General features: G+C 32.9%; 1 long non-coding RNA gene across 1 annotated transcript; it reads left to right on the forward strand.

The window, feature by feature from the left end:
• The first annotated feature begins 5,038 nt into the window (after positions 1 to 5,038).
• LOC143606028 (uncharacterized) lies at positions 5,039 to 7,217 on the forward strand. The gene is made up of 4 exons (XR_013148663.1): positions 5,039 to 5,200; positions 6,182 to 6,251; positions 6,440 to 6,501; positions 7,143 to 7,217. It is a non-coding gene; the product is annotated as an uncharacterized LOC143606028 (long non-coding RNA).
• The last annotated feature ends 1,308 nt before the right edge of the window (positions 7,218 to 8,525 follow it).

Genomic DNA, 8,525 nt, shown 5'->3' on the forward strand with positions numbered 1-8,525 from the left:
GAATAATGAATTTGACTTTGAAGTTCAAAAACACTATCAACTTATAACAGATCATTCTAATCATAACCTTTTTTGACCCACATGTTTTGACCCGAATCAATTTGAGACTCTTTTAAAACAACCATTCGACGCATTACTAAAAAAACCCATTGACAAACTTGTTTTGAACTATTTACGAACCTGACTCTTTTTGTTTGACATAAAATATAAAAATACATGAATAATGATTTTGTATTTGAAGTTTGAAATATATGACCTGTCTATGATCATAACCCATCTTGACTCAAAAGTTCATGAACCATTAAACTGGAAGTTTGTTTATGTTCGATTATTTAATAAACAAATAATCATCAACACATGTATCATTCCTTCATTTGTGTTCGTGAGCATGCATTTATTTATACTCAGTTATTTTCGTCAGTTTACGTCGATTAAATATATTTTATATTAGTTTTAATAAAACCTTTAGTCCAATAAATAATGTTTTAAATTACTTTTAACTGTTACCTTTGGCTCAATCATGTACGTTCAACTATGTTCAGTTATTTACGGTCGTTATGTTCATGAACCATTTTGTTTTAACAAAAAAATTCCCGCTCTTTATGTTGTATTTTTCGTTTCAATCATTTATATAGTTAAAGTTAAACGAACAAACATTACAACACCCTGTTTGTGTTCTTTCGTTCGTTTACAAGCCAAGCCTAGCGATTAGTCACCAATTTTAGATTTTAGTTAATGTAAATAACTACCTCCATTGCAATTATATATAGACATTATGACTAACCATTCAAACAACTGATTGGTCAACTTTATAAACATTAAGAACGTATAAACCCTAACTGTACTAACCTGAGCTTGGCAACCCATATCTTCCCAGCCTTGGATCTACCAGTTCATCCAAATCTTCGTTTTCTTCACATCAGATTCTTTTTTTTAGTATGGCAGATACCTCTTTTCTGCAATGAACACCTAAATCTGTTACCTTTATAAAATTTTTATACTATGATAGTTAGAAGAGAAGTTTATAACAACTTACAGTCATGATATACATTGCAGTGGATCAAGTTTCTTTTCACCAGTGGTTACGACTTACAAGATTATGATAAATAAAGTGATCATAGAGGGTAAATTGGTAACTACCAATCTATATGTTGTAGATGGAGCTACTGATGAAATTAAAGTAACATATAAATCTAATGCTTCCTTTCATAGGAATTCACAAACAACTCTTGGATACAAACTTACTGAAAATAAGGATTTTGAGATAATGCCACCTGGCATTCTGTGGTGCATTGGAAATGAAAAAAGACTCTAGGGAGATCACATTATTCTAGCAGCCCGTGTATTATGCGTCAAAACATTTATTATCACACATGCAAAAGTTGCTGATGAAAATGCTACCGGCTACTCCTGTCAATCATGTAAAAAAAACCCTGTTGAGTGCAATTTGAGGTGTTCGGCGCTGCCATTAATTTAAACATTGTTCATTATGATTACCATATTTTAATTTAAAGTTTCATAATCGCAGATATATTCTGTCCGCAATATTTTCAGATGCAACTGGTGGAGCTTGGATTTCCGTTTTCGGTGATGATGCCGAGAAAATAATAGGGTGATGAATTTGATAATATGCGGACACATGTAACTTAGTTTTTCGTTTAGGGAACCTGTGTTTATTTGTACAAATAGCAGTAAAAGTTATGAATATGTATGAATTATTAATGTTTGTTGCTTATTTAGAGCATCTACAGTTGTTATTATGGGACTTCAATCTATGCTTGTAAGTCTTAAGAATCTCATTGCAAAAAGCAACAAAAATAAAGTAATGCAGAAATAAATGGCAAATGACCAATTGACCATTATCATTGAAGGTGGTAAATTAGGGAGTGAGTCAGGTTGAAAAATGGTTCAAACATTTAATTCTTTAATATGTAAATAAAACATTGTTAAATTTAATTTGTTTTTATTTATTTAATTATTTATTATAAATTATTCTTAATTTCAAAATGTTGGTATCCGTCCCGTGTAATACACAAGTTTATAACCTAGTACATATATAGATAAAGGATTGATTGGCTCGCATTACTACCTAATGAATGGTCCTAGCTAATGCAAACATAAAACATTCACCTCTCAAAATATTGAACCACTACCTAATTCATATAAAACTAAACATTTTACAAGCAAAATTGAAGTCTTCTTTGTTTGTTCTAATGACAACTTAAAAGTGTTGCTAATGCCACTCCAATGAATGGTTCTACATACAATACCCACTGTGTAAATTATAAACAAAAAAATCAAATTAAATTTTTTTTAGAACGACGACTTTCTTATTTTAGGCTACCGCACCCACTAAATTTGGAGAGCCCCGATGCCTCACCCTGGCCAGACTATGTTGTCTTAATCGGGCCCACGCTGGCTTCAGAGTTTGGTTTGGGCATTCTCCCGGGAAACCATACCGCCGATTGCCACTTGACAACCGTTGTGCCACCACAAGAGTAGAACTCTCTGGCGTAACACACGATGGGACGAAAACCCGAGTGGGCTCAGGATTCGAATGGACAACCTTTGCACAAGGCCTAGCTCAAATCCATCATTGCCAATATCCACCCAAATATGACACAAATGAGATTCAAACTTGAGTCTTCATTGGAGAACCTAAGCCTCCTATCACTAGGCCACAAGTGGGGGATAAAAAAATATCAAATTTAAATGACTATGTTAGTAAAGTTATAAAAATAAAATATAAGATTCGAAAAAATATCAACAAAATTTCATTTATGTATGAAACTCGTTCATCATCAAATCCTAAGTATATTATTAATTTTCTTACGATAAACAAAATTAAAATCCAAAAAGATATATAAATATTAGAAACGAATAATGTAAAACAAACCCATAATATGAGAGATAAAAGCTAGTTATCAAATATAATCTTATATCAGAATAACGTGGAGGTCTTGGTTTTGAAAATAATAGTCTTATATACAAACTTACATTCTCTAAGTTTAACAAATTAGACTATATAAAATTTAAACTATTTTACTACCTTTAAAAAAATTTGATTTTACTACCTTTAAAAACTTTTAAAAAATCGAATGACTATAATCATTATTAATACAATCTTTTACTTTCAATTTCCTTTGTATCTTCAATTCAAATCTTTTACTTTTAATTTTCTTTACATCTTCAATTCTCCTTAACTTTCGTCTTTCAACTTTTTTTCGTACTTATTTCAGTTCTCACATAGACATGACATCAATTGATGGTGAAAGTATATATCATAAAAACACGATATCAGTTGATGATTCACGTCTAATGATATGGAAAACCTATCGTGGAAGTTCTGATGGCCTATGTCGGTGAGACGTCACGCTCTCGATACCCAACAAAAAAGGCGCAAATGCATACAAAGGAATTGTGAAGATGGGGACACCCACCAATGTTTTTAAAGCGGGACATGATAAAAAAATCGGTCGTTTTACTGGTTCACTGGTTGAAACGACTCTTTTAGAAACAAACTATTCGTGCATATCCGAATTGCTACTTTCGCCAAACCAAGGTTTAATCTGTCTGGTCCGGTTGTGAAAACCATGAGTTTGGTCTTTGAAGGGAAGCAATATACTATTATTTATTTAATAATAATTTAATTGATAACAAATATATGTGTGGTTTTGGTATTTCTTTAATTCCGGACAGCCGCCAATGGCCCTTAGTTCACACCACAAATGTAACTCCTAATTATTCATATTAATATAAACCATAAACCCTTCAACAAATTTCATGTTTTTTCTAACGTCACAAGATCTCACGTGTAAACCTATTTTATTCGGGTTATGTTGTCGTGCGACCGCACCCTCCTGATGCATGAGAACCGGATGTAATTCGTAAACTCTCGCCCCTTATCAGTTCGAACCTGAAATTAAAACTCTGATTCGCCCCTTCACCAAAATATCCGTCAAACTAGCCCGAGCAGAAATCAAACATGCGTCTCCACTTAATAAGAGTAGGCTTATTACCACTTGAACCATGTAATTTCTAATTGTTCATATTAACTTAAAAATATTTTATGTCTTCATTAATGAACAAAAGAATCCAATTACAACAAAGAGGCATGTAAGTGGGCAGCAAGTTACACCGCCATCCGTTTTTAAATAGTAAAACCGATCATACTGAAAACAAAGTTACATTTCTTCTGTGTACGACCCGCTAAGCTCTTGCTATAAACCAATGTTTTAAAAACCGGTACTTTACTCGTACGGGATTTAGTTAAAAAATGGTACAACCGGTTGAACCGGAATGTTCAACCGGGTTTAATAATTTACCTTTTAATTCCACATAAATACAATTTCAACTCAAAAAATAACCCAGAATTACATTAATGAGCGTCACACTTGAACCAACATGAACAATAGTCGAGTCAAATAAAAAGTTTGTACTTTGTATACGAAATTAGTCAGTCACAAAATATGTAAGTAAACAACATTGGATTTGCATGATACAAACTTGATTGGTTAACAAATCATCGTTTACCATGTTTACTCGTTTCATTTTAACCCGCTATGTTAAAAGTCATTTTTTAAAATTATGGGCCACAAAAAATATCAAAATCTCTTGTATTAAAACCGGTATTTAAAAAGTAACCGGTGATACGATGTTCTAACAGACCGCTCAAAAATACCGGACTCTAAATACAGATTATCTTACGAAAATCCGATATAACCGGTTCAACCGACAAGTACACACCGGTTTTTAAAACATTACTATAAACCACAAAGTCATAAACCATTATTATTGTTTTAATATTTATTAAACACAACCAAACTTCTCAACGTCCGCCACAAGCCAACTCCAACTCCAACCCCAGCCCACCTGTTTCCCTCAATTCTTCAACACAACCCAAGAAAATTAAAAAAAAAAAATGAATCTTTAACCAAAACCCACATCAAATCTTGATAAATCTTGAATCTTTTGTGGGTCAAAAGTTAAAAAAAAAAAGATGGAACATGGTAGTAACAGCGGCGGCGGCGACAGTAGTGGCGGCGAACGCCGGCTGCCGCTGTCGGATGTGGTGTCTGACTGTTCAAGAAGGTGGTTTCAAGATACCCTTAAAGAAGCTAAAGCAGGGGATCTGTCTATGCAGGTTTTGGTTGCTCAGATGTATTTTAATGGTTATGGGATTCCTAAAGATCATCAAAAGGTTTGACTTTGACTTTTTTTAAAAATTGATTTTGACCTTGATTTTGACTTTTCAACATGCATGCTTATTGGGGAATATGATTGTATTAAACCCTTTTGATGGTTTGACTTTTTGGGTTGATTTTGACTTTTAAAGTTGAAGTTGTGTGGTAGTGATTTTGACTTTTGAACTTGAATTTGCAAGATTTTAGTGTAATATTATCTATTCATTCTATTGAAATTGCCAAGTTTCTATTAACCCTGTAAACGAACTGAATGCTCGGTGAATTGTTAGTGTTCGGTGGGAAGTTCGTTTATGTATGTTTATTTACTAAACGAACGTACATGAACGTGCTTGTTCGTTCATTTATGTTCGTTTATTTCCATTTATTTATGTTCATTTACATATTAATAGAAATTTGAAAATAATTAAATATTATCTTGAAGATTCATCTACTTAATGGTTTTATATTTGTTCATTTGTGTTCATTTATGTTCGTTTGTGTTCATTTACATTTGTTCATATATGTTCATTTATGTTCGTGAACTGTTTGTTTAGCATTTAAACAAACGAACATAAACGAACACGAACATGCTCATTATTTAAAAAGGCGAACATGGACACAAAATATGTGTGCGGTTAAGTTTTCGTGTTCGTTTAAAGTTAAATGAACGAACACGAACAAGCCCTTGTACATGTTCGTTCGGTTCATTTACAGGCTTAGTTTCCATTTTTGGTATGTTAATTTTACCTATTTATCCCTTTGTTTGTATGATATTGATAATTAAATCAAACTTATGCTTTTTAACCTTCACACACTTGTGTTGGTCACATTTTATGCACTTGTTATGTGATTGTTCTTGTTTTCTTTAGTGATACCAAATGTTGAGGAATATTTGTTAGTTAAGAATCTGTTGAATAACCGAATATTCTGTGAAACAAAATAGTATTGGACCATTATTACTAACTTGTTTTGTACTAATTCACAACTTTGTTTGGCAGGCAAAAATTTGGATGACAAGAGCTGCAAGAGTCCGATCTTCGGTTTGGAAAGTTAGCCATAAACGACCAGGTTATCTCTCCCTCTCTCTCTCTCTCTATATATATATTGGCACACGCATGCGCACATACATACACACACACGTAGTTTGTATGTGTGTGTAAGGGATGTTTGGATGTGCATTTTGAAAGTAATTATGTAATTTATGCTTTATGTGTTCAGTATTGTTTTCGTCACTAACTAAGCTGCTCGTTAATCAGGTTATAATGCAAGTGATTCCGATTCAGAAGAGTTGTCGGATGACTCTTGATAGGATGAGATGGTAATGCATCTGTTCTTTCTATTATTGTGTTTGTTAGACTTGTCTACTCATGATTATACGAGGACTCGTCTACAGTCTATCCCCTTTATTTCAAATTTGATTTATGTCAAAGTAATATGCTTTTATTAGTTTACGGGGAAACAAGATTGTAGCGATAATAATCTTGAAGATGTATATTAGAAAAGACTGCATTTTTATAATTTTTTTTAATTTCAAGAGATGCATTAGTGTAACAAGATATATTTTTTTAGCATTTTTTTTTCTTTGGTCCCTTGATTACTTTATGTTTCAATGATGCAAGATATGTGATCTCATAAAAAATTTGGAACGATAATATTTAGGGAGTATTTGGATGCATCTTTTGAAATGATTTGTGTGACATTTTAAATAATTAGATGGTCACATTTTGACTTCTGATGTTGAATAAATGTCAAAGTTTGACTTCTGAAGGGCACGTTGATGAATTTTTCTTCAAAAGTAGGCCTGGCTAACAGGTCGGGCGGGTTGGGGTCAAAACGGGTCGATTCAGAGAAGTGTTATTTTGGTTTGGGTTCGGGTCAGAACGGGCTGGTTTAATATCTTTTTTTTATTAAATTACTGTACATTTCAACTTCGCTCATGTTGGTTCAGTTTTTTTGCAGGGATCTTGGATGCGTTCATTTTATAAATCATTTGTACGAAATTGCACCTTGGTTTTTGATTCATTATTTTGTGTTCTCAAGGTTGTTCTTTTATAACCTGTATGTACCATTGACAGGATTTCTGGTTTTGGTTTATGCCGATGAATAGTTTTGTGAATTTTTGTGAACCGATTGAAGTCCTGTTTTTCATTTCTTTCTCTGTTTTTTTTTTCTTTTTATTTTATTTTTTAAATTTTAACTGGAAGGGTACTGCCTTCGGAATTCCATTTTTTTTGTTGATAATCGGCATATATCTTTTTTTCTTTCCAAATGTTCAAAATGTATATATAATTTAGTGTTTGATTAAAAAGATGCACTTTTGTTAGTTTTATTAATAATATACCAACAGCCTATAAATAATTTTGTGATGATATATAACCATTCTATTCTTGTAATAACAATTAACAACCTTGTGAATGATACCCCATCTAGTGAACCTTATGCGCCTTGCCAATTCGGACTCCATGGTCTGCGGTCTCTCTTTCGTTTGGTGTTTAATAAGTTCCTGGTGTCATGTCCCCCATTTTTGTGTACGAGATTTGCTTTCTTTACATACCAAACAGTCCCGCTTTGCAATAACTAGAGAAAAGTTTTACAATGTATTATTATGATGGCGGCTTGTTAGTGCAGTTGGAAGTCGAGACATGAAGCTATCGTCTCTAATAAAGCAATTCTGGTCTTAATGCAGTGTAAAGGTAGTGGAAGATATCAAATATTTGCGCTTTCTTTATATGAAAAATATGCTATCTTTTATATCGTTGTTTTGGCTTATAACGTCATGCTAGTTTTGCCTATTTAATGAAATTTGTTTGAAAAAATAGATGATTCAAAGGAAGCTACAAACCAAATAAAAAGAAAGTGTTGTCCTATAAGTTAAACGAGCTCGAGCTTGGACAATTTCCTCTTGCAAGAACATTGTAACAAAGATCAAAAGTTGTAGTTTTTTTTACTTAAAAAATAAAAGCTTCTACAATTATTTATTATTAAGTTTTATCATAGGTGATTCCACTTTTTAGTATGTCAATATAGTCATAAATAGCAGCTGCTTGTGGAGGTTCCGGGATCGACCTGACCTGGAACCGGACTCGCTGGAACCGGTTTCACCTTCACCCGTTCAAAACTCGACCCAACCCGAAACCTGAAAAAAAACCCGGAAAACCTGGTAAAATATTTATATTTATTTTTGTATACTAGTAGGTACCCGCGCGATGCGGCATCAACGACAATTTACAACGTGGTAATCATTTTCTGTTAGTTTATCAATCCATTCGTGATCTATGGTTTTTTCTATTTTAAGTATCGTTGTGATCTATCTATTATGTGAGCTCTTGAGACATATATTGA

The sequence above is a fragment of the Bidens hawaiensis genome, unplaced genomic scaffold (genome assembly GCF_021521415.1).
Source record: "Bidens hawaiensis isolate Kalapana, Puna unplaced genomic scaffold, B.hawaiensis_p1.1 tig00072580_1, whole genome shotgun sequence".
In the NCBI taxonomy this organism is placed as follows: Eukaryota; Viridiplantae; Streptophyta; class Magnoliopsida; order Asterales; family Asteraceae; genus Bidens; species Bidens hawaiensis.